This window comes from Arvicanthis niloticus, chromosome 19 (assembly GCF_011762505.2).
Source record: "Arvicanthis niloticus isolate mArvNil1 chromosome 19, mArvNil1.pat.X, whole genome shotgun sequence".
NCBI lineage: Eukaryota > Metazoa > Chordata > Mammalia > Rodentia > Muridae > Arvicanthis > Arvicanthis niloticus.
Genome location: NC_047676.1, coordinates 26,753,656 through 26,781,066, shown reverse-complemented (window position 1 = coordinate 26,781,066; position 27,411 = coordinate 26,753,656). Strand labels below are relative to the sequence as shown.

The 27,411-nt window shown below is 41.8% G+C and overlaps 1 long non-coding RNA gene and 1 pseudogene across 1 annotated transcript; one reads left to right on the top strand and one right to left on the bottom strand.

Moving 5' to 3' along the window:
• Positions 1-653: 653 nt before the first annotated feature.
• Positions 654-1,459, bottom strand: LOC117723667 (gem-associated protein 8 pseudogene; annotated as a pseudogene).
• Positions 1,460-2,055: 596 nt separating this feature from the next.
• On the top strand, positions 2,056-27,370 carry LOC143435155 (uncharacterized). The gene is made up of 4 exons (XR_013105164.1): positions 2,056-2,190; positions 2,586-2,835; positions 26,249-26,356; positions 27,178-27,370. It is a non-coding gene; the product is annotated as an uncharacterized LOC143435155 (long non-coding RNA).
• The last annotated feature ends 41 nt before the right edge of the window (positions 27,371-27,411 follow it).

Below are 27,411 nucleotides of genomic sequence, written 5' to 3'. Positions count from 1 at the left end.
AAAATCTTGTTTAGACAAACTCAGTCAATTATCTTACCTCCTGTTTTTGCACCTGGGGTCCTGTGGTGTATATCGTCTTTATGACCTTTGGTTAATGGTATCTGTAACCCCTTAGACTATGCCCTAAGTTTTAGAAGTCTGCTGTTATCTCTTTCAGAAGCAATTAAGCAGTCCTGTTATAAAAGGATTTTGAATGTCTCTGTTAGGGGTTGACATTTGGAAACAACAGAAACGCTTGCATGCTAGCTATTTCTGCAGAATAAAGGCTCTTTGTTTTTGCATACTATCTGAGTCTGGGTCTTTCTTCAGTGATTTTGGAACCCTTACAATGCCTGTCTTTCTTTCTTCCTCTTTCTTTCTTTCTTTCTTTCTTTCTTTCTTTCTTTCTTTCTTTCTCCCTTTCTCTTCCTTTCTTTGTAGGTTTCAGAGCTCTGTATCTGGGAAAGATTCTTGCCAAGCAGCCCCCAAAAGCTCTCTACAGTGGCAGGCAAGCTGGAAGAGGCAACAGATTGCCTTGACCAGGTTGTTCACATTGAGACCATTATATCAGTATACCAGTATACAGGCCTTTTTCTCTGAAAAATGTCCAAGAGAAATAAAGGGGGAAAGGCTAAGAACTGTAAGGCATCGCCTAGGGTCCCGGTGCCCAGGACTCAGAACTTCAAGGGAATGACAGGCCAGTACTTCGGCTGCTTCCTGTCACAGTGCTTATCAAAGCTCCACTGCATAGCAGCCTCCATGGCCAGGATCTTGGGAGCACTGTTCCCATACAAGTGCTTCATCTCTGCTTGGCGCCGCTCCCAGGGCTTCTCAGATGGGGGCTCCACTGACCTGTGGTGGCTGAAGTACAGGCCATGGTCCGCATTTACATAGTCATTCAGGCGCTCCACGTCCAGCTGCTGCTGTCACTGCCATCTCTCTTCTCTGCGCTTCTCAGTCTGTGCAAGGTACTGGCGGAGCTCCTTGGTGATTTCCATATTGCTCAGGTCACGCTCCACTTCATCATCTGAATCTGACTCCAGCTATTCCTCTTCACACAGTGCTTCATTTTCTCCTGTGGATGTCTGGGTTCTATTGCTGTTATGCAGAGGCTGCCCAGGGCTTTTGAGATGGGAAACGCTGTAGGGAGACTCCTGCCGTGCCATGTGCTGGCCTTGAGAGTTCCAAGGATGCCAAGCCTCATAAGCAAGAGGGTTCCAGGGAAGAACTCCATGAGGGAAGAATCATGGGAAGTGAAATAGGAATCCCTCAACTTTCTGCCGGCATTCTGGTGGCTTTGCATCCAAAGCATTGCATGGTGATAATGCTGCCTGTATCTTGCGTAAACTGGGTGACAATACCAAGATGAAGTAGCCCTCCATTCTGAGGTCATTGCTGTAACCTCTGATTGAAAAGTCCAAATGGGAACTCGCGGGCACGTAGCTTGAAGATCTCGGGCGGTGGGCAACAATCGAGACATAACAAGAAATGCCTGATTTCCAACCCTTCTCCCCACGCCCCTTAAAGGAAGCTTCTTTAGTTCTGACCACCTATTTCCATGTAAAGAAGCCTTCCTGCATGGAAGCTCTCCGATCTCCCGATATGGAGATTGTTGGGAGCCTGACCATTATACAACTTTTCCTAGGTCTGCAGTTGTGAGCACATCTGTTTCCTTTCTACCACTCTAATACAAAGTAACCAGCATGCAGCAGCAGATCAAACACTGAGGGCAAAGATCAAAAGAAAGCTGTGGAGAAATCCTGACCCACGGAGAAGCAACTTTCAATGACCTGTGCAAACAGCAGCTAAGCCATTAAACATTACCCACAGGTCTGTTTGAGAATCTCATGCTAAGTACTATATATACTCTTTTGCTCAGGCTTCAATCCTAAAAGAGCTGCCTTTAGCTTCTTGATTTCTACCAAGTGGGCAAAAGAATGCAGAGCTGATGGGGAGTGAATCAGCTCCGCCACTCTGTGACTCCCAGCAAGAAGCTTACTTCTGATTTCCGGTTCTTTATTTGCTAAAAGCCGTGCTAGGCTCACAGTGCTGCAGCAAACAGGGCCAGCATCTGCCCACGTGCCCCTGCTCGAATCCCTTCAGCTTTTTCTGAGTTCTTCCTGACATCACAGCCTGCTTTGCCTGTCCAAATGTCCCATCCACTTGATCCTGGTATCATTAGTGGCCTTGGAACAATTCCTGGTGTGACCGGTGAGCAAAACCCTTTCCAATCCTAAATCATTCCTCTTTTCAAATCAGGCAACTCGAAAAAGTTCCTGGAATGAGGGGACCTGTGTGCATCTCTTTATAGACCTCTTTTTGAGCCTTTCAAGCACACAGTCAATATCACAAATGTCAAGAAAAGAGCACACATTTTTAAATTAGATAATAGATTTTGGCTTATAACTTTCATTTTTCCCCCTGTGATAATAAAACATTTCATGTGACTACTTCCACTTTGGAACATGTCAGTCAGGGTGACCTGAATTCCTCATCCTGGGGCATGGTTGCTTATATGTGACTCAGATTAATTTTTTTTTATTGTTGTTTTTTTATTCCCGCTGAACTAACAGTGTTTTACATTAATCTTCCTATCTGTTCCGAAGCCGTGCAATATGTTCAGTCTAGAAGTTGCCGACCATCCTCTTTCTCTCACTTCCTGGTGGTTAAGGATCTCAGAGGAGCCAACTAGTCAGTATGCTCTCCACCCACCAAGGTGAGACATGGCGTCCACAACCCCGTCTCAGAACCTGAGTGTCTGAATGCTGAGACCCCAGCAGCTGAGTAACTCCACCGACATTGCTCTTCAGAAGCAAAGGGACCCCGCGTAATGAAAAGGCTCTCGGTTTTTAACAAGTAAGCCAGAATGTGCATTTTTCCTCCTCCTTACTCCAGGGGATGGAATGAGTCTTGCAGCTGTTTCTCTCATTCCAGCAGAGTGGGATTCCCAGATGAACTTCGGAGAGCTAGCGGCTTGGCCGTGTTAGTAGCTCAAGGACTGCTATGTGGCCTGCGGTCAGGTTAGAGGCAGCATCTGGGATTTGCATTTAGGGACTGACTTCATGATGATGGTCAGAGTCCAGAAAGCCCATTTGTATGAAGGCATCCTTTTCAGACTGTAATGGCTGCCTTCCATGATAGAAAATGCTGGAACAAAGGGGCCTAGGTTACCAGGAGTGTCTTAACTTACTAGAGTTATATATAATCCTCTTTTTCTGATCCTGTGGGTTTGTTGTTGGGAATAGTCAAAGGGCAGTGGTCTGTGGAAGAAGTCACTGAGCTGGGCTCTGAGAGACCACAAAGCAGGGTCTCTTTTCATAAGAACTCAACAGGAGAGAAACCACACACAGAAAAAAGACTTCATTATCCTACATATTTGGACCCGTTATGAGGCTGACTAGCCTTTAATTTTCATGTAAGCCAAACATTCAACCAATGCTCAGTCTACATATTTTAGGGCAGTAGTTGCCACTTTCAAATGTTAGAAAGACTCTAAGGAAATCAGTCTGCAGATAACTATCATATCCTGATTGTATCAGTGAGGGTTTCGAAGAGGAACAGAATTGATATGCTATGTGAACACATACATATACACATACACACATGTATACAGATACATAAATACATGTATACATATAGACACATACATACACACATACCTACATATATGTATACACACATATATACACATATACATGCATACATATGTATTCACACATATACATACATACATGCATACATACTTAGTATATAAAAATGGTATGTATTAGATGGGCTCACAGGATACAGTCTTGGAGTTCAGGAATAGCTGTCTCCACATTGAAAAGGATGAAAGCCTGCAGCTTCTCAGAACATGAGTTTGGATTCCTTAGCTGTCCCAATATGGTGTTGATGGTTGGAGCAGTGAGGCAATGAGTTGAGACCCCTTCGGTTATTGAACGACCCTTTCACAGGGTTCACCCAAGATCATTGAAAATCTCAGATATTTACATTATAATTCCTAACAGTTGCAAAATTACAGTTACAAAAGAGTAACAAAATAATTTTATGGTCGGGGGTCACCACAACATGAGAAGCTGTATTTAAGGGTCACAGGGTTAGGAAGGTTGAGATCCACTGTGTCTGTGGGATTCTTGGAGAGCCATTAGTTTTCAGTTCAGGTTGGAAGGCCAAAAAATTTGGCTTCTCCTGGCCATGAGGGATGTTAGCCACAGTTAGAAGACAATTCAGTACTCAAAAATACCTGAGACCTGGGCTGCCAAGATGGCTCTGGGTAGAGGTGCTTTCCTAATGATCCCACCTCTGAAGGTAGGAGTATCTCTGCCAGGGGACACAGTCTACACTTATAATATGTCTTCCCACTTCAGTTAACATCATCATCATCACCACCACCACCACCACCACCACCACCACCACCACCACCTCACATGTGTGCCCCAAGCTTTTCTGTTAGCTGACTCCAGAGCCAGTCAACTCCTAAACCAAGACAAACCGTCACGCCCACCAAACAAAATTCCCCCTTCTTCTTGGTCATTATATGTTACTTGTTCATTGTCATTTTATGCTGTGGAGATCCAGCCTTTTGGAGACTTAGTTTCTCCTTAGCCTTCCTCATTCTATGCTGGTTTTCACCTTTCTTTCATTCGCCTAGCATCGGGCTATGCACTGGCTCCTTAGAGGTGGGCAGCACTAGAAAGCTGATGCTTCCGCTGTGTGTTGGACACACTGACACTTTTTCTACATTGAGAGGCACTGGGTTGCCATTATTGCCAGAATTCCTCCTCAGAAAGACAAAACCCACAGCGATATAAACAGGTCAGTGAGACTGAATAGATGGAGCAGGTACACCACCTCAATCGGCTTGAGCATGTGGAGGGATGCAGTTGTCCATACGTAAGTATACTTAGACTTACGTATTTGTTGCTGACACTGAAGGGTCACCTCCTAGAGTGCAGTCATAATGAGATCTGGGGGAGAGAAATGGCTTTTTAACCAAATGAATCAAAGAAAACTGTCCAGCAGCCAATGCTCACTTCCAGCTTCTTATCAGACTTGGCTATAAAATAGCCTTCTCAAACACCTTGACTTTTCTCTGTTGATGTTTGCTGACCTATGTAGACCTGTGTCCGTGAGACCTGGGACTGGAGGACCTGAAAGAATTGGGCAGACTACAGTCTCATGCTGTAGCCAAAGTCACTTCAGTTTTAGTGCACTTTTATATGTGGATGTAACAAGAAAGCAACGAGCCAAAGAATGTTGATTTCAGAAAAACATGACAAAACCTACATGAATGTTGTCAGTAAGCACACAATAAATATCAACAGAATAGCCCTTTCCCAGAACGTTTTCAGGCAGATGAATTTAAACACAATTGCCTGGCATGCCTTCTAGATTATATCTGAGAAGTCTCGAAAGAAAGGCAGAAGGTTATATGCAGATTCAGGTACACTGACAAGACTGGGATCTATAGCTATGATCTGACATCCAACAAGAATAAGCATATCTTATGGGCTGAATGTAAACATTTGTCACAGGAGTCACGAAATCACATCCAGGAACAATCCAGGGGACAAAATGCACTTGAGGTAAAAGGCTCTCTGCCTTTTTTCCTGGAGCCTGTTGCACAGGTCCCCAAGGTATTATTCACTATCCATCATTCTCGTGACCGTGTTCCAACATTTCTCAATCTAGATAACACATAGCTTTGGAAAATTCCTTGGCTGTTGTTCTTTGGCTCACATTTAGCTTCTGGCTCCAGTGTTTTGCTGGGAGCATGAGTGAAAGTTTATGTCATGATTTTACTTGGCTAGGAGATGGTATCACTTGCTTTGCCAGATGCAGGTAAGATATTATTGTGACAGTGATTTTTATATGAAATTAAAATATAAATCAGACCTCGGACTCCATAATGTGGAGTATACAAATGACTGAGAACCTTAATGGTCAAAATTCCACATAAACTACCTTTTATTGATTAAAAAATTCTGGGCTGGAGAGATGCTTCAGTAGTTTTTGCCACCAAATCCAATGATCTGAGACGAATCCCCAGAAACTATATAGTGAAAGAACAGAACTATGTTTCACAAGTTGCCCTTTGACTTCCGTACTTGTGCTGTGGCATGCTTGTACACACACACACACACACACACACACACACACACACACACAGACACAGACAAACACACTACCCCAGTCCCTTGCTTATCAGTACAATTGTTCTTTGTTCTCACAGGAAGTTAGCTACTTGAAAACTAGACACAGTGCAAAAGAGGGAGGATCAGACTCTGTGGTAATTTGAGGGGTCACAAAGGCCCCAATACATGTGGGCTAATCTCAAAAGCCGAAGAGTGAAGTCATCTGAAATGAGGAAATATTTACACAAGAGGTCCTTGTAGGAAAGCTAGCATGAGGACTCGTGGCCTATTCACAGATCATGTCTTTAGAACTGTGGTTATTTGTTGCCATGTTAGAATCCTTAGTCTGTCTTGTTCTAGGGAGATGGAGGACCCACAACCAGAGGGTGTGGTAGTTATAGTGAATGTGGAACATGTTGGAACTGGGATATTAGGACTTTAGAAATGTCCTGGGCTTTTTGTAGGCTATAACATTTGAGGCACACTTGTGTGTTCCATCAGTATACACATGTTGTCTTGGGGTCCACACTAGCCCCACGTTGGGGCGGCCAAAAAATGTCGCGGCCCAAGCAAAATGTTGAGGCCCGGAGCGACCCACGTTTGGGCGGCCACTGTATCCTGGCCCAAGCTGCCACTCCAGTCCGCGGGTCGGGGTTCAGCAAGAGCGAGAAGACCAGACAGAGTGTAATTCAATCCCGTTTATTCTTCAGTCTAAGTCCTAAGTCTTGAGTTCCTAGTGCCTAGTCCCTAGCTCCTAGTCCCTCCAAGTTCCAAGTTACTTCTTCCAAGTTCTCTTCCAAGTGCCTGCTACCTGTCTTCTCTTTGCTGTGTCTGGTTCTCTGTTCTGTTCTGTCTCTGCCTTTTATATGCCTCACTTCTAAGCCATGCCTTTCGGTCACACCTTTAATCATGCCCTTAGGTCTTGTCTCTAACTCTGATCTCTATACTTCTAAGTCATACTCTTAAGTCACACACCTTTAATCTCACACACTTTTAATCTCACACACCTTTAATCTCAAGGTATCTAAACCAAGATTATCAGAGTGTGCTCAGCTGTTGTAGGCTATTGTAATCCAAGTCTCATGTCAGGGTATATGGCTCAAGATGGCTGCAAAGCTGATAGCCGCTTTCTGCTAAAAGTCGGCCCCCAACAATGTTGAAGTCCTAACCCCATGACTTCAGAGTGACTGTATCTCGACTGATCCCTTACAGAGGAGCGAGGGACTGAATGCTTGTGTGTCCCCATAGCTTTTGAGGTTGTAGCTACTAAAGTGATAATAGCAGGGTTTAATTCCCTTGGGAGAGTATTATGTCTTGATAGTAGAGTTCTCATGAGACCCATGACCTCCTTAAACATGTGTTGTCTGTGAACTAGAAAAGAGACCCTGACACTTGAAATAAAGCCACCCTACCTCTGGCATTTCTTACACTCTTCCAAACAGACTAAGGCATGAAGTAGTGAGTAGTGTGGGCCTAATTCAGGGTGAACCGGGTCCTTATAAGAAACACTGACAGCATCTTCAGATTTCCTGCATCCAATCAAAAACTTTGCTCTAACTTTATTCATATAGCCAAAGCCTTGTGTTTCCTGTTCACTATGGATCCTGGAGGAGAGGGAATTGTTGTAGTCAGTCAGTTCAAAGTCTTAACATTTTTGTTCCCATGTCATATTCCAGGAAGATAGCACTGGGTATCTTTGTGACTGTCTTCCTGAGGATACAACCATTCATAAAAATTTCAGTCATTCAAAGTTTATCCAGTGAAAGCTATTACTGTGTTAACTTCTAGGTGAATAAAATACACAGAATGAGTTCCAGGCCTAAGTGGACTTATTTTTTTATTGGATATTTTATTTACTTACAATACAGATGTCATCCTCTTTTCCCATTTCCCCTCCTTAGAACCCCCTATCCCATCCCCCTCCTCCTTTATGTTTTTATACCATTTTGATTACCTGCATGTATTAAGGTCAGTTCTAGGTTGAGGGTCTAGCAATACAATAGATGCAAATAGTCAAGAAACAAGTAAGATAATAAACAGAAATAGTCAAAGAACAAACAAGGCATTAAACCCAATTATGTGAACACTCCCTTGATCACTGTTTCTAGGGCATATCAGGATGACCAAAGTATCTGAGCCTACTTCCCTGTCCTAGCCCAAGGTCATTTTCATGTCTGAAGCCTGCTTCCTTGTTCTAGCCTAAAATTTAGAATCCTGTCTGAAATTACTTCTTTGTTCTAGCCTAATATTTAGGTTCCTGCCTGAGATTACTTCTTTGTTATAGCCTAAGACTTAGATTTCTACCTGAAATTACTTCTTTGTTATAGCCTAAGACTTAGATTTCTACCTGAAATTACTTCTTTGTTCTAGCCTAATGTCAGATTTCTGCCTGAAGCCTACTTTCTTGTCCTTGGCCAATGTCATATTCCTGCCAAACAGCCCATTTCCTTGTTCTTGTCCTATGTCAGATTTTTGCCAAGCAGCCCCAAAGGCTCTCCACCTCTGCCTGTTTTTTATTTCTTTAACAAGACTGAGCCTGTGTTAGGTCATTCTGACAAGAATGCCTTCCTTACACATCATGGAATATGCATTATCAAAAGCAATTCACTTCTGTCTTTGGTTGGTAAGGTTCTGTGCAGAATCTTACCTATCCTTGGCTTGCCAGCCTGTTAATTTAATAACTGTCTGGGGGTCCATTTTCAGGTTCAAGCCATGTACTTGGCTACCAACATGTTGATGTTGTTGAAGAAAAGCTTTAACACGATGGGCAGGAATAAAAGTATTCCCAGGACTAAAAGGGCTAGCATGATCAAGCTATATATGCCATTTTTGAAGCTTGACCAAAATAGAAATACTGACCTCAGGCCATGGGTAATTTTATCAGCAGTATCTACAGCATCAACAATCAGCAGAGCCACATTCTTGAAATTCAGATGGTTTTAGTGCAGAATTCTATCAGACCTTCCAAGAAGACCTAATACCAATTCTCTATAAACTATTCCACAAAATAGAAACAGAAGGAACACTACCCAGCACGTTTTATGAAGCCACAGTTATGCTCATACTTAAACCACACAAAGACCCAACAATGAAAGAGAACTTCAGACCAATCTCCCTTATGAATATCAATGCAAAAATATTCAATAAAATTCTCGCAAACCAAATCTAAGTGAACTTATTAATTTATGTATCTATACTTGCAATATAACATACCACTACTGTAGACATAACAAAGTATAGTGCCCACACATGAAAAAAGAGTGAGATATGCCCATATTCCAACCCAAAGAGAACAGGCTAAGACTCTATATATGCTTGAGATGATTTTTCTCTCAACAATGACTATTGGCATTGAACAGTTGACTGTATTGCACTTCCTTGAAGTCAATACAGCTTAGCACATTGCCTTAGCTTTAAGCCACCTCCTAAAGAAAGCAGGGAAACACAGAGAGAGCTTGCTGGCTAATGTTTTTATCCCTTCTCTGCTCCAGTATGCAAGTGTCAGCCAAACCTCACTCGACAGCCCATCATTTGTCTTACTCAGGCTTCTCTGTCTGGACTTGAGGCTATCATATTCTGATGAAGAGGACATTTCTCTGGGATCCTTTTGTCTGCCAGTGTGCTGAGTGGCAGCTCAGTGCACCACGGAATCAAGGTGTGGTTAAATATGTTAATCTTAGCAGGAACTCATGGGAAGTCGCTAAGTAGCTCTGGCTTGTTCCTCATCTCTTCAGCTTCTCTTCCCCGTGTAGCTTTCTTCAAACCCCTTTTCCTTTCTGGCTTTCCATCCACACTGAAAATCAACAGCTTTGAGATAATGCTGACAAAACCCAAGTTTGAGAAGCGCATGTGAATTTTAGAGACCATCAGAGAAGATGAGCAAAGGTCACAGGTGAGGATCACACTTCAAACGATAAGTAGCCCCAGTTGGCATCCAGAGAGGGGGAAAAAGGATCAGAAAGCAAGTCCTGTTGTGACACCCAGTGGACTCATGGGTCCTGTCTTCAGGCTTCAGCAGGGTCTGTAAACCTGCACATATGCTCTTGGCCAGACTGAGCACTCATCCATTGCCAGGGTGACACATGTCCTCCCCATCTTCCCTTCCAAGATTGTCCAGGTCTAGAGCTCAGGAAGCCAAAGAGCTGAAGCAAGATTTTTTTTTTTTTAACCACTGAGCCCAAGTGCTTTGTCCAAATGGCTCTTTTCTAGAGGACCCACTGACATTGAGATATTACAGTGGAAAGGAAGTGCTTATTCTGTCCCTTGAGGAGGTACTAGTTCTAGGGGTTTGAAGTACCACCTGGATCCTGTTATCTCTGAATAAAGTTGTCTACCTTTGCTTTTTCCTGGTGCTGTGTCCAGATCTTGTGCCTGCTAGGGAGGGCCTCTTTTTCCTGATGAACCACACCCCTAGCCCAAGTTGGCTATCTTTTAGTGCAAGCTCCTGGCCTTCAGCCTTCCTCACTGCTTCAAGGCCAGGTCTCATGGGCTCTGAGAAACTAACCCTCATTTTAAAAAGGATCATTTAATGACAAATATTTCCTTGGCAAAAAAAAAAAAAAAACCTAGAAAACACATTTAGGGTCTATTTGGTAAAAAGTTTATCTTTCTGGAGAATGGATTCTAGTAAGAATTACAGGACATGTGCTGGAAAGGATGAACAGTGAAGAGATGCCTTGCACGTATCCAGGCAGACATGTGACAGGAAGGAGGAAAAATGTCCCTCTGCATAATCTGTCCCCATGCAAACTATTTCCTGGAAAACAGCGTTCCATATCTAAAACTCCTAAAATTTACAAGCTCAGTGTTGCCTTTCTCTTCTGCTGACTGTCTTACACGCATGCATCCTTAGTGCCTCTGAGCCCCACTGGCAACAAGTCATCACTGTTGTTTTTGGTGATTCTTTAGTTCATCTTGACCAAAATTTCAATGACTCTGGTCTCCAACGATTCATATGGCACCTGTTGTACTGACTGTTTCACATGCTGTAAAGGCTGGCTGTTTTACAGAGTGTTTGTTTGCATCACTGTGGCTTAATAGTTTCAGAGGAAACAGGTTAGTAGATATAAAATTGAAAATTTTATAAATTTTATAAATTTATAAAGTTTAAAATTTACGATTAAGCATATTCCTAGAAATTCAGAAAAATTTCTGAAAGTTTTCAATGTTAAAAGACATTATTTGTTTTTATTATTAATCATGTGCAGGTATATGTATCTGTATGTTGGTATGTTTATATGAGTACAGATGCTCCTCTAAGACCAGAAAAATGGGATTACTTGGACTTGGAGTTACATACTTGAGTCATCTGATGTGGGTGCTGGCAATCGAATTCAGGTCCTTTGGAAGATCAGTAAGTGTTCTTAACCACTGAGGCATCTCTCCAGCCCCACATCAGTTTTATAATTCTTAATAAACAACCAAAGGTCCACATTTGTCTTCTTGCCCCCATTCACTTTCATTAAAGGGAGAATTAAAGTGTAACATTGAAGTCATTATCTGTTTTGTCAAATTTGTACTTACCCTTGTTCATTTTTCTGTTTGAATATTATCTCTAATTTAAAAAAAATATATATCTTCTAGCTGGACCATGTCATTAGAATACAAATGTCATGGCAAAATTAGGTAAGGATACTATACATCCTCAAATGATATTTTTAAAATTATCCAGAAAGGTAAACAAAGACCCCAGTGCCTGTTTGGTATTATTCACAGACGGTCCATGCCATGAAGAAAAAATGAGTACAAGACAACTAAGAGAAAGTTCAAGACAGCATCATGATTGCACCGGTTTTTGTAGTTCCTCCTTCCCTTAATGTGAGGTCTGTTGTGTAACCATACATAGTGCCCTAGAACCAACTTGTCATAACTGCACAATTTTTTTTATTGAAGCAGGGGATCAAATCAAATTTTGATTTCTGGGTAACTAACCATTTTTTTTTTTTTCTGGAATCAAGAAAAATCATGCACCCCTCCAACATGGAGTGAGTGATGCCAAGGCAGAGGCTTGGATGTGTGCACAATTAGGCTTTATCCTAACCCGCTGCCATGGCTGAGGAAGGCATTGCTGTTGGCTATGTTAACAGTGCTGAAGACCACCCTCATCCCTGATGGTCTAGGATGTGGAACTCACAAAGCTGTAAACCTTACAAAAGTACCAGGCCCATCTCTGTGAGGAACATTGCTAAGTGTGTGGAATGTCGTGTTGTGTGCATGTCAAGTAGGTGGGAGGCCATTGTGCTGAACACAAAATCAGTCTATCCAAGGATGATGACAATAAGACACTGGGATAATGAGCAGGTGACTGCAAAAATGATTGACAAAGGAAACCCATAAAGTGGTTGGTTACATACAGTGTTTGCTAAATGGTTAAGGACTATGGCAAAAAATGTCAGGCCAAGGTTGTCATCAAAGAGTAAATTGAATGCAATGAATGAACAGATTACAAATAAATCAGCTCTGAGATGGCCAGACAGCCATGAGAATGAATGGAAATCTGCAACTGATAGGGATGGGAGTGGCATCTTAAGGATGTGACAGAGACCTGGGATAGGGGAGGTGCCCAAGAAGCAATGGGGGTGATTGTAGTTGTGACTCACAGCATTGAGGATATGGACTCTGAAGAAGCCACCTCCTATAGCCAGGCAGGATCCCAAGTGGAGCTATAAGGACACCAACCAACCCACAAAACTTTTGATGCAAAATATATTCTGTCTACCAGAAATGCAAGGACAGGGATGGAAAAGAGACTGAAAGAATAGCCAACCAATAACCAGCCCAACTTGAGACACATCCCACAGGCAAGCATCAATCCCTAATACTATTTATAATACTTTGTGATGCTTGCAGACAGCATGGCTGTCCTCTGAGGGGCTTCACCCAGCAGCTGACTCAGACAGATGCAGACACCCAGCCAAACAGTGGATGGGGCTTGGTGACTCTTATGGAAGGTTAGAAAGAAGGATTGCGGACTCCGAAGGGGATAAAAATCTCACAGGAAGAAAAACAGAATTATCTAACCTGGACCCTTGGGACTCACAGAGACTGAACCACTAACCAAAGAGCACAACAAGCTAGACCTAGCCCTGCCCCCTACCCCTAACTCCCCGAACATATGTAGCAGATGTGCAGCTTGGTCTTCATGTAGGTCCTGAACAACTGGAGTGGGGACTATCCTAAAGGCTGTTGCCTGTACATGGGATATGTTCTTCTAGCTGGGCTGACTTGTCTGGCTTCAGTGGGAGAGGGTGTGCCTAGCCCCACAAAGACTTGATGTGCTAATGTCGGGGGAGGGGGGGAGATACCCAAGGAGGCCTCTACCCTCTCAGAGGAAAAGGGGAGGGGGATGGGGGAAGGATTGTGGGCGGGGTGACTGAGAGGAGGGGTAATGAGTAGGATATAAAGTGAATAAATAAAAAATTGGATCTCAAAAAAAAAATTGGGAAATACATAACTGGCATAGCACTGACCCATCTGCTCTCTCTCCTCCATGGAAGAATGAGCTGTTTCTGTAACCTTGATAATAATTCCTACATCTGAAAGCAGATTTACATAAGTAACATCTTTACAATGCTGAAATACTTAAGGGATTACAAATTCAATTCCTGAAGAGTCAAGGGTCCCTCTTAAATGAAAGTCCAATAGTCACGTACAAACTCCTTTTTCACAGGGGTCCACATATTTAAAAAAAAAAAAAAAAGAATTAAGAAAGCTAAACATAAAAACACAAAATTATGAAGTTGTTCCATAAAAAGTTGAGATTTTAAAAATATTTTTTTCAGTAAAATGTTATATAATATGTAGAGAAAAATCAACTCATTAAAAAAAAGTAAACTGACACATTTCATGGTATAGGTGATGGAGGCCGCTCCTATTAAGTGAAGTTGTGAAGTTCTAATGACAATGACAGAGTCATGTAATACGTCCCACGGGAGCTTGTCCCTGTGAAAGTGTTCAGAATCAACATAGAGTCACTTGTTTCAGGTCATCACCATATATTAAGCAAATGAACCTAGGAACCTATGAAGGAGGGGACCTTGTGCTTCCGAATAATATAAAGACCTGGCACTAAACACTTCAGTATCATTACAATTGCACCACCTCACAATAGCCTTTTACACAGAAAATCTTTCTGCAAGATCTACTCAACAATCATCTGTCCAGTTAACTGGACCCTTCCCTTGTTATTAACCTTATAATAGCCATGTGTTATTTTTCTATATCAGAAAATATTTATCTATATCTTTGTAGACCTCATTCCACCTTTGTAAGTCTCCCATCGTCTTGTCCTTCTGGAATATGTCCATAATTTACTATGACTTACAGATTCCCATTTTAATACTTCTGAACAAATGTATTAATCTTTGCAGAATCTGTTGTTTAAGTCTTTGTTATCTAGAGCTGTAGTGGTTTGAGCAGAAGGACCAGATTTTGAGTGGGGGATACCAGGGAACAATGAACCCTATCTTCTCAAGGCTGAACAGCTGTCCCACAGCTGTTGTGTGCTTCAGAGCCGAAGACAGATGCATGCAGATTTCCCAGCGCATCTTGGAAAATATGAGACATTGATTGGCATGACTGCTGGAGAATTGTATCCCTCTCTGGAGCTTAACTTATTAGTAAAGCCTTAGGCTTAGACAACATGCCGGCTTCTTAGCACCAAGGGGTCACAGTCAGGAATCTGTGTCGGCTTTAATTCATCAGCTTCACACTTTCCATTTGCATCTTGAAAATCCATTTATAGCAGTGGGAATTTCATTACATTGACAATATATACCTCTCACCTTCGCCTGAACTCATAAGCAAAACACAAGTAATAAGACAGTGGTCAGTTTAGATTTCCCCTAGTATGTCAGCCTCAGATGTTTTTTTCATGAACCTTGAATTCTTCATCTTTGTTCATTGTCTTCTGCTACTGTGTTGGTCATTCAATATCTGACTCCTTTCTATGTGAGAATTCCTCCTCATACTGGTCTACTCAAAGCTTACTCTCCACCATTGAGTATGGTGGCTTCTTTTATTCTTTTCAAGCAGTAATGATGGCATGGGCATGTTACTTAGGATCAGTCAACAAAGGTTCAGAATTAGTCCTGACAGCTTCACGAGTGGACAATCAGTAGTGTCTGACTCAATGGATGTTACATTACAGCTTGACAGCTTCTATGGAAAAATAATCAACTTCTTGTCCAGGACTCTCCAAACTATTTCTCTTACATGTTTTGAAGTCTGAGCTTCTACCTCCCAATAAGCCTGTAATCCCTAAAGCTTCCCAGGGCAAGCCTTTTCTGCCTAAGACATCCTGTGAGGGTTTCTCTTGTTTATCTCTAAATCTCGAATTAATACACATGGCTTTGGTCTACATATGGTCAGCAGTGATCGCGACGATCAAAACAAGTAAGGAGAAACAGAAAAGGTGAAAAAAAATTAAAAAGGAAACAGAAACTTTTAAAGATAAGGATTTTCTGAAACAGTACAGTGTAATGGCAAATAATATAGCTTTTGCATTGTACTAGATATCATAAGTCATCTAGGTGTGGTTAAATGCATGGGGTGATAGTCACAAGTATTATTTAAATACTGTGCATTGTATATAAATGACTTGGGTGTCTGGGAGAGAGCTGTACTGAGGGCAATATTTCATTGTGGTGCATACAAACCACATCTGGCATGAATCCTGAAGAATGCTCACCTGGCTATCAACAGATCTATGTTTTAGTGCTGGTGCTGCTTCTGAATAGCTGTATCTTAGGCTGTGTTATTTCTCCTTTTTTGAGCCACTGTTTGTACCAATAAGGTGGAAAACTTCAGTTAAGTGGACTGCAGTGTCTCCTAAAATCCCTGGGTGCCCTTACTGCTTATAAAACATGTAACCTCTCAGCCAGTACACATTTCCATTAAGCGCATAAAAATCACTTGATTTTTGCATCAGAGTCTATCCTAAATGGGCCAGCCAGGGATGCTGCCTTGGATGGATGGTGGATCTTGACTGTGTTTGTGGAAAAGTATGCAGACAAATGAAGCTGTCGGAGGTGAGAGATGAGAGCAGCATGCCACACCAGCAGACAGGAATTGATGGGACACGGCTGGGGAGACTCCAGGTTTACCATCCAAGAGCCTTTCCTTTATTGTCTAGTTTAAGGCTGGGAATAAAGAAATGTATCTGGGACGCCAGTTCCAGCTCTGCTCCCCTTGTGGTTCGGGTGGGGTGTCTAGCACCAGCATTACTCATGTGGAAACATTCCACTCCTTAATACTTACTTGCAAAGTCCTGGAACAGACTGTGGCAAACCATGAAAGCAGGCAAGACAGAGCTGCGCCATTATTGGCAGGATCCGATGATTAATTCTGATGGCAAACTCAACGTTTCATATGGATTTTTCATAAACTTAGCTTTATTCCCTCTCAGGATGTTTGTCTTTGTTTCTATCCAGACAGCCATCACTATTTTTTTTTTCCAAATATGAACTTTAAGAAATGAAGTGGATAAGGACAAACTTTTAAATTGTATTAGACTCCCAAACTATTGATTGAACACCAACGCCCAGTAATATCTGAAAATGAAATTTGACGAGGTGAAATTTCTCACTGCCAACTAAAATAAACAGAAAGAGACTGTCTTATTCCTGTGAACTAAACAAACATTTTCTTTTTCTTTTCAGTTCCTTGATTCACGTTACAATTGGTAAATCATTTGTGTGAGGCATAGCAAAACTTACATTGACTTGACATTGTCTTCTTAATAACTTCTAATTAACAATGGCCACTGTTGATAGCGGATCTCAGGATTGATGCTATAGAGATGGCGTAGCTACCCCTTTAAATCTTTTAGCAGCTCTTTAAGTTATGCATTTCATTTTGTTAATGAGAAGTGGAAGCTTAGAATGGTTAAGGTAGCCAGGACAGAACATCGAGAAGCTGGTACTCAAACTCAGGTGGATCTGACACTAAAATCAATCCCCATCTGTCCACATGTCCACTTATTCATTAGCAAATTCATACCAGATTTATTATATCTAGCACCATGTGGAGTATTAAAAATACAATGGTGAGGCAGGTGTGATATCTAATGCCTGTATCAGTAATGTGGAAGATGCAGGAGAGTCAGGAGTTCAAGGCCAGCCTAGGTTATATAACCAGTTTGGAACCAGCCTGGGTTACATGTGACCCTGTCTCAAAATAAAGTACAGTAATGAGAATTTTTTTCATTATGTGATACACACACACACACACACACACACACACACACACACAATAAAAGAATACAACAAATAAATACAATTTTCAATTTGGAAATCTTATGATAAAATGTTTTGTACTCTGAGAGGATCCAAGAAACCAGACAGCTAGCTAAGGGTGTATTTTAGCTGGTGTCTATGGTGACAATTTAATGACGGTACAGAGTACCTTCACTAGAGTAGATGTCTTCTAGGGTTAGCAAAGCATCATCTGCAGCCAGTCTCTGAGGAACCTAGCGTGCAGAGGATCTGCCACCACAACCTCACCGTACAGAATACATAGCCTCCAAAGTCAGGGTTTGAGGAAAGGAAAGGTAATATGGTCTCCCTTCATGTTGTTGAAGGCCAACCTCAGAAGTGGCTTGCCCCTTACATCTACTGGCCAGAACCCAGCCATATGGCCCCAGGGTAACCTCAGAGGAGGCTGAGAAGTGTGCAGGAAGAAAATTATTGACTGAAGGCAGAGATTTGTGTCTGTGGAGAGAAACTTCTGAAGGCTTCCAGGAAGGAAAAGTGACTGGTCATATTGAGAAATTACTCTGCTTCTGCCAGAAGTATTTGGGGGAGGATATTAAAGTGTGAAGGATTTCCTTCACCTATTTTATTTATTTATTTATAAAATATATACTAAATATGTGTGTATACATATACGGAGTGGATCTCAGGTATATATATATATGCATATATATATAATATTACCTATACTTATATATCTTAGGATACACACACACACACACACACACACACACACACACACACACACATTTAACCTTAAGCAGCCTTTAAGTAGCCAGCTCATTATTATCAGTAAACTTATTTTATATTTTCAATATATTCTCTTGATGGGGATTGATGAAATGCTTATGATGCATCAGTTGCAGAACAAGGTACCATGGCAACCATGCTAGTTACCATGGCAACCATGCTAGTTACCATGGCAACCATGCTATTTCTATTCCTATCAGCATCTCAGTTGAAAAGACAGCTACATAAAGAGCATTCAGGGGTAAGATGGTGAAGTCAGAGTTAATATGTCTCAAATTATGAACACAGAACCCACATGTCTCACATAGAAGACAACTGAGTAGCTTTAAAACTGGCTAGTTCAGTGGCTTATAGATGCCAACATCTTGTTCTGGAATCCTATAGGTTTCTGTACTGTCTCAATTTACAGGTAAATATGATAGGATTCAGTAAAGAGACAGCAAAGGTACATTTCATGTTATATGACCAGTGTAACATATAACATTGTCATGGAGAATCTATCTTAAAGGCATCCTGATGGAGTCTCTCATACCACAGAATATCAAACATACCATGAATTACTTATGAAAGAACGAGAATGAGACTGTTTTTTTTGCAAGGAAGGGAGAGAATAATATTTGCCAAGCCCTAAATAAATTTTATGTGTCATATAAATCATGCTAAATTATAAATGAACAGCTTGTCAATGTATCTTAACATTAGAAAAATGCATTGGAAAAATCTTGAAGAAACATACTGAATGAGAAGTGTTTCAGCCAGAGAGACAATGATCAAGATATAAGAACATATTAGGATTGATGGATCATAGACGGAACTGCCTAATGGGTGAAAGTGTGTCTGAAACTCTAAGAATCTTTGAGCTAATGCAGCTAAGCCATCTACCCAGCCCCCTATTTACTTTTTAAAATGTGAATTATATGAGACAAATTGGATGACTTATAGTGCTCAATTGTCTGGTCACAAACTAATCTAGATATTGCTATAAAGGCATTTTTTTTTCAATGTGACTGACACTTAAATTATTAGTCTTTGGATAAATTACATTATCATTCTTTGATGGTTTTAATGAGAAGGGACTTTCATAGGCTCATAAAAACATATGTGTAGAATATTGATGGAACTGTTTGGGAGGAATAGGAGGTATGGCCTTGTTCAGGGAGGTGTGTTGGGGGCTGACTTTTAGCAGAAAGCGGCTATCAGCTTTGCAGCCATCTTGAGCCATATACCCTGACATGAGACTTGAATTACAATAGCCTACAACAGCTGAGAACACTCCGATAATCTTGGTTTAGATACCTTGAGATTAAAGGCGAGTGAGATTAAAGGTGTGTGACTTAGAAGTATAGAGATCAGAGTTAGAGACAAGACCTAAGGGCATGATTAAAGGTGTAACTTAGAGGCGTGGCTTAGAATCAGACTATAGAAGACAGAACCAGACATCAGACCAGAGAGAGAGATTCATACACATCAGACATTAGGTAGAATCTGCCCTCATCCTCGCTCTTGCTGAAACCCGACCTGCAGACCGGGAGCAGCAGCTTGGGCCGGGATACAGTGGCCGCCCAAATGTGGGTCGGCCCAGGCCTCAACATTTTGCTCAGGCTGAGACATTTTTTTGGCCACCCCAACGTGGGACTAGTGCGGTCCCCAACAGAGGTGCATCACTAGGGATGGGCTTTGAGGTTTCAAAACACTTACATTATTCCCAGTGTGGTCCATATCTCCTGCCTGTAGATCAGGATGTGAATATTCAGCTGCTGCTCTGGGCACCTACCATAATGCCTTTGCACAGCCATCATAAATGCTAACATTTTGAAATCATAAACCCAATTAAATCTTTTATAAGTTGCCACGGTCGCTATTTTCCTACAGCGATAGAAAAGACACTAAGACACCTTAATAATCTAATAAGTCTATGAGATGGTTAGCTTTAAGCTTCCAGTTTCCGTGACCTATAATCACCTGGGAAGAATGCCTGAATGAGGACTAGCCTGGATCAGACTGGCCTATGGGCAGGTCTGTGGGAGACTGTGGATGGATATGGAAGGACCCAGCCCACTGTGGGTGGCATCATTCCCTGAGTCCTAGACTGTGACAGATTAATGAGGACTAGCTGAGTAGCAGCTTGTTTGTAGCATGGGTATATTCCTTTCTCTCTGCTCTTGACTGTGAACTTGGTGCTTTCATTTCTGCCTTGACTGCCATGCAATAATGACCTGAAAACTCTAAGCCAGATAAACTGATTCCTTGCCCATGTTGTCCCCATCAGTATGTGTGATCAGAGCAACAGAAATGAAACCAAAACAGCTTCATCTCATCAGCTTAAGGCCTTATGAGAAAGGCAGAGGTTCCCAATGAGCAAGAAGTACAGCCTGAAGGCCATCTATGAACTCAAAACTGCTATAGTGATTTATACTTTCTAGCCTGCTAGCCAGTCATGACCTTTCTGGATCTTGCTGTAGAATAGGAAGATCTTGTCTCCCCTTCTCTGTGAACATAGTTTGCCTTTCAGTGACTTAGGGTGCTAGTCCTTCTGGGAAATAAGGATCCTAAGTGTTTTTCTACCTCTGACTTCATTGAAGCCCGAATTGCACTAATTTACATATTGAATTGCTTCTACACATGGAAGTGAACCTCTGTTTCTCAGTGAGTGAAGAGGCATTAAAAGGGCCAGTCCTGGAAAGGTAATGTTAGTGTCTGTGATAGTTAATAGTGTCAACTTGACACGATACAGAATCACCTAGTAGGTAAACCTCTGGGCGTATTAGTGAGGGGGTTCCTAGACTGTGTTAACTAAAGTGGGATGACTCACACTAAACATGGGAGGATAGCACCAGCCCATGGACTGGGATCCTAGGCTGAATAAACAAGAGAAAGTGAGCTGGAGCGATGGCCCAGTGGTTGAGAGCACACCATGCTCTTGCAGAGGATCCAGGTTTGCTTCCCAGCACCCGTGTTAGGCAGATCACAATTACTTAAAACTTTAGCTGTAGGGGGCTCCAATGCCTCTGGCCTCTGTGTCTATTTGTATATATGTGTGTGTGCGTGTATACTATAAAATAATAAAGATTACTGTAAAATAATAAAAAACAAAGGACAAAGCAAGTTGAGTGCCAGCCCTTACCTCTCTCTTCTTCCTGTAGCTGCTATTCTTGTCGTACCATGATGTACTGCAAAAAGTAGATCCATTGTTCATCCCTGCCCCTGCTCCAGAATGATGACTCTGAGACTATTGATTAATAAATGCCTAGGCCACAAGCTTTGGCTCACTCTAGTACCAGCTCATGACTTATTTAACCCATTCAAACTATTCTATGTCTTTCACATGGTTAGCTACCTCTCTCCAGCTTCATGCATCCAAGTCTGGGCACATCTCCTCTTTATTATATCCTGAGTTCAGCTATCTGCTGGTCTACATCGATCTCCTCAACCTTCCAGCCCAAATCTCTCTTTATCCTAACCCTCACTCAGCTACATGGCTGGCTTACGTCTGTCTCCTCAGCGTTCCCAGGCAAATCTCTCCTTTTGTTCTCTCCTGAGCTCATCTATACAGCCTGTTACCTCTGCTCAACTCCCATGCTTCTGACCTCCTCCATGTTCCCTGGTGAATCTCACACCTTTTATTATTTCCCAGAATCCTCTCTTTTCTTCACAGTGTTTCGCCTCCCATTTCCTGCTTCAGCTCGTTGGCCATAGGTCTTTTTATTGAAAGGTGTTGCTTATAAGAGATTCTCTCTTCAATGGGCTGTACCTTCAAACTGTAGGCCAAAATAAACCTGCCCTCCCTTAAGTTGTTTTAGTGTGGTACACTACAGTTATTTCAGTACAGTAAGAAAAATAAACACTGGAGTGTCCAATATGAAGCTATAGGTCACTTTAATGAGACATACAAGATCGTTTTTGAGCACCTCAAATTCAATCATATTTAGTGTTATGGCTGATGTATTTATATCAGGCATTTGTATCCATTAGGGACTAAACAGAAGAACAAAGTCACATTTGGCATTTCAACAAATAATTTACTATAAAGAATACATTCAAGAAACATAGTAACTAAAAGAAACACCAGCCCCTTAAGGATGAAGAACAGGGAGATGCTAGTGTTGTCTGAATTTAGAAGCTAAAAGAAGGGGAACTATAGACATGGGATTGATTTCCGAGGGAGGTCTTGGACAAAGCTCCAGGGGAAATAAAGCTTTTATATAAATAATTAAACTGTCCTCTGTGTGAAGAAACAAATTAATAAGAAAATAGAAGTAACCTAAATAGCATTTATGAAAGAAAGTAGAACAAACAAGCTTGGCAGATGTGTCTCTGATACTTTCCTAAGACCCAGAGCCTGGGTTCCTCGTGGGAGAAACATACCCAGAGAAGAGGCTGGAGCATCAGGTCATTGAAACTGGGCAGTAGTTGCTTGGCTCTGACTCAGCCTTCAAAATGATATCTTAGGATGCAGGGACTGGGATTTCACTAGATTCGGAGATTCTTCTTCAAGTAATGGAGTACCAGAAGATGCTAGAGAGTTAACAGGTTCATTTGTTGTTTCTTTTGTTGGCTGTTTGTGTCATTAAAACAATCACCTTCATCTTGGCAGCTGCAGCTCCGAGTCAGCACCTGTTCATATTTCCAAAATGCATCTCACTGGGTCCCAGCAGAGGTGGCATCTTTAGTTGGATAGTTGTCTTCCCCTACAAACCTTTCTGCAGGTCCCCTTCTCTAAATTCAGACAACATAAAGCATGTTTGCTGAACATGTTCGTCCTATTAAAGTCTTTCTGTTGAAACAGCAAGCATGGCTCTTTTTTTCCTGTTTAGTCCTTGACTAACACAAATGCTTGATGCTATTCAACAATTTCCCTTAAACACACATACACACACACACACAGACACACACACACACACACACACACACACACACCATCACAAACTTCTCTAATCAGATTTGGCTTCTTGTCTATCGCCTACAGAAAAGGTGTTGTTCATTTAATAGTATAACTTACGTAATCAACAGGAAGTTGTGTTTTTCCACTGTAAAAGATTTTACTTCAGTGCCAGTCTTTGCACATCCGTTTCTCATTGCCCTGTTTTGGTCATAGAAACAGATCATTACTCAGATTCTGATGCTGACCAGATCAGGGTCACTCCCTGAACCACGTAATTCAACCACGGTGATGGCACCTTTGGCTCGCTGAGCAGCACGCTTCCATGTTCCTCTGCTGCTTTTGTTTCGTGTTAGCAAACAGAAACCACGCTTGTGAGAGTCTTCCGGCAAACACGGATTGCCTTTTCTGCAAATGGCCATATCTCCTAACTAGGGGCAATGCCAGCTTCCTAATCCTGATTTTTTCCTTAAAATTTTCTCCAAATAACACTTCTCAAGAAAAGATCTGGAGAAGACTTAGGTATAAATGACCAATCCTGTTAAATGACCTCTTCTGGGGGGAGGATTTTAATTTTGTTTGTAGTTTAGTACATCTATATTTTCAATTAAACATATAAAGCCTTGATTGTAGGATCTCTGAATTCACTCAACTGTGTACAAGAAGTATTTTTTTTTTTACTCAGGATGACTAGGGAAATGTGGGCCACTCATCAAGTGTTTCTGAAAATCCGCCAAACAGTCTCCCTCATTAGCTTCTCTTTAAGTTGGCCCTGATATAAAGAGACGTTGAATCCAGGACAACCCTTGACTGTCTACTGACAGACCATAACTGATCTCTTTGGACCCAGACCATGCTGGAGCACAGCAGGGGAGGCCACAGGGCACCTACACATCTCACAACAGCCTCCTTTGTAAGGCTAAACAAATATTTGCCTCCAACATGCAAAGCTGAGCTATGGGACTGGGTTTTTACACATACTCTCCTATATACCTATATCTTTGCTGCTTATACTACAAGCTGTACCAACATCCTGCCTGGAATCCTGGAGGAAAGACAGGCAGGATGCAGGGGTGCAGTCCAGGATATTTTAGGAGCCCATTGCCTGCATATATCCTCTGAGACCTCTTAGAGCCCAAGCCAGTTATACATAACTGGGACTCCATCTTTTACAAGGAGGTAGAAGATTCCAGATGTGCTGTTGATACTTAAACCATAGACAAGAATCATAGCTAAGTCTGTATTTTTGAATACTATTTTTGAATGTACAAGAGACATTCTGGAAGATATATGAAGTGATAACCCACAAGTAATATTTAATAATAAACTCAGGCTTGAGCCAACTTAATGGGAAATACGAGAGTAAAGGAAAACAAGAATTGAATTGAAATACCAGGTACTCTTTGAAGCAGGTTTGCCATCCGTCATCCTGAGACTTGTGCAATTGGCTAAATCATCGAACTCCCGTCTCAAGTGTAAGATGGTAGTCTGCAGGGTCTTCCTTTCATTGAAAATATATTTTCTCCTGTAATATATCCTTGTGGTTTTCCCTCCTTCCACTCTTCCCAGTTCCATCCTCCCCTCCAGACCTACCTCATTCTGTCTCTCCTTAGAAAACAAACAGGATTCTTAGTGATAATAATAAAGTATAAGGAGATAAAACAAAACCCGACACACAGAGATAGGACAAACCAAACAGAATCTGAAGAGCTAAAGAGAACAGCTATACACACAGAGTTGTTTGCACACTCAGGAATCCCATAAAAGCGATAAACTGGAGGTCATAATATACACAGAAAAGACCTGTAGGATAAAGAGAAATATAAATAAAACAAAGTAAAAGTTAATTTTTTAAAAAAGCCCTGACAAGATTTTATGAGATAAGGAATTCCCAAGGATGCCGTTGAGTTCATTTCCTCTTGGCCACCGACTGCTGGGCATGCAGCCCACCCTTCAGAGTAGCTTGTTTCTCCATTGAGACCCCTCAAGAAAACAACAACTTTCCTTTTAAGCAGTTACCAACTGGGGATAGCTTCTGGGTTAGGGATGGGGGCATGCATACATGTCTTTTTTTTCCCTTTCTTCCTTCCTTTCTTCCTTCTTTCCTTTCTTCCTTCCTTTTTCTTTTCCTTTGTGAAACAAGGTCTTTCTACATAGTTCTGACTGGCCTGGAATTTGCTTTGTAAACCCTGTTGGCCTCAAACTCACAGAGATCTGCCTGCCTCTGGCTCCTGAATGCTGGGATTAAGGATGTATACCACAGTGCCCAGAAAAACCAGTCATGCAGGGCCTGGATCTGGGGACAGCATCTTCTGAGAGTCTGCTGGCTTTTAAAATTAATTTTTAATTGTCACATAGTAATTGTATATATTTAGAAATAGAGTAAAATGTAATATATGTATATACAACAAATAAATATCTGGACAATAGACATCTGTCATCTTAAAAAATTTATTATTTCTTTATGTTAGAAACATTTAATATTTTCTATTAGCTATTCTGAAATAGACTATTAAATGCTGTTGACCATAGCTGGTCTGCTGTGCTACACAACAGAGAACTGTTGCTCCTGGATTTTTGTTTTTTGTTTTTGTTTTTTTCTTCAACTTATCATACACCACATCTTTATTTACTTGAAGATTGCCACAGTAAAGTGCCACAAAGAGAGAATCTTCTTGTCACATTCTGAAAACAGGAAGTTGGAGATTAAGATGTCAGTGAAGCTGTTTCTGCTAAGGGACCTGAGAGGATGGGTGACTGTCTTGTGCCTCTGCTCAACTCTGGGAAGCCTGCTGGCAATCTCAGGCATCTCTCAATCTCGGGCATCTTGTAAAAGCATCTCCCTGATCCTCATCTTCATCTTCTCCAAGGATTTTATTGATGTCATCTATGGAAACATCATTTCAAAGTAGATTCATACTCACAAGTGTAGGGGTTTTTGCACTACCTTTGTCTCTGGGATGCACACAATCAACCCATGACACTCTGGGATGCTTGCTTGTTATGAACAGCTCCCTAGCAGCTGGGGAATTGGTAGTCTATGCTTACCTTTCTGTGCTGCTTTGTAGGAAGGCAGAGAGTACAGACTAGAAGACTGACAGGGTCTGTTCCCAATGATCCCTTTCCCACTGTGTGACCCTTCTGATTTTTCTGTAAAATAGACAAGATAGGTTTGCTGGGAGAAGTCAGTGAGCTAAGGTAGTGTTTGGCCTTCATGTGCTATCAACAAATCATGCTACGATTTTTATTCCTCTCAGGTTGTAGAGAGTATGGATGGATGACTCCAGCCCCCACTCATCATGGTGAAAACTCCTGGAAGCTCCCGGGGCCCCAGTGTCCTGGACACTATGACTGGGTGTTCTGAGGTGGGACCACGGCATTGGCATTTCTAAGAACCTCTTGGTTTATTTTAATGGGAATCTAGGTTGGGAAGTACCAGAATGGATGGTAGGGATGAAACAATATTAGGAGTTTGATGGGACTGGAAGTCCAGAGAGGACCACTTACAGTTATGGAGTGAACAGCTTAAACCTGATAGATAAGGCTAGGCACAGCTTTCAGAACACCAGGGGATCAGGTGACCCAGTTGTCACAACTCTTTTTTGCTTTGTCACATTTTTTTCCCCAAGCCTCCTTGAGGTTGGAGCCTCCCACTGAGACACTGTCCTGGGCTATTCTGACACACAGTTGAGTCTTCACCACCGATGTGTCCTCAGACAGGCTGTTGTATTCCAGAGCGGCATCCTGGTCTGTGAAGGGGATCCCTGGGATAGTTCAAGCGGGACCACTGCCTGATGTGAACCAAAGCTTGTGGGGGCTCAAAAAACCTCTTGTGGAAGACAGCTGAGGCACAGCTGGCACACTAGTGAACTGGGTCATGTCTGCCTAGAAGGTGAGAATGACCTATTTAGAGTAATGATGACCCCTACTCCCCTATTGTGACCAAGGGAGCTTTGTCATTGGAAGACTATCACGGGCCCCCAACACTTTCTTTGGATTCATGTGGTCAGGTGATGAGTGTCAGGAGTGACCAAGGTAGTATTTGCCACTTTGGCCAGCTCAAGGGCAGCATATGGCTCTCAGACTCTATTTGCTGGAACAGGGCAGTGGTACAGTTCCTCCCTCACTCTCTCTGGCTGCTCAGCACAAAACCATGGTTTCTCTATACACCTTGACTGTCTTCTAGAGCTTCTCTGAAGCCCCCAGAATCAGACACTAGTCTACTCATCCTCATTAAGAACTCAGGATCACAACAAGCCTCAAGGGGACAGGGTGAGTAGCTATGGAATGATCTGCAAATAAGTGCATTTTATTAAGAGCGATGCTATCAATTCTCTAAATTTATAATCACAAAGAGGCTAGGAACATCCTTTTGTTCTTTGATTTAATCAGCAAAACCATTATATTAATTATTATATTA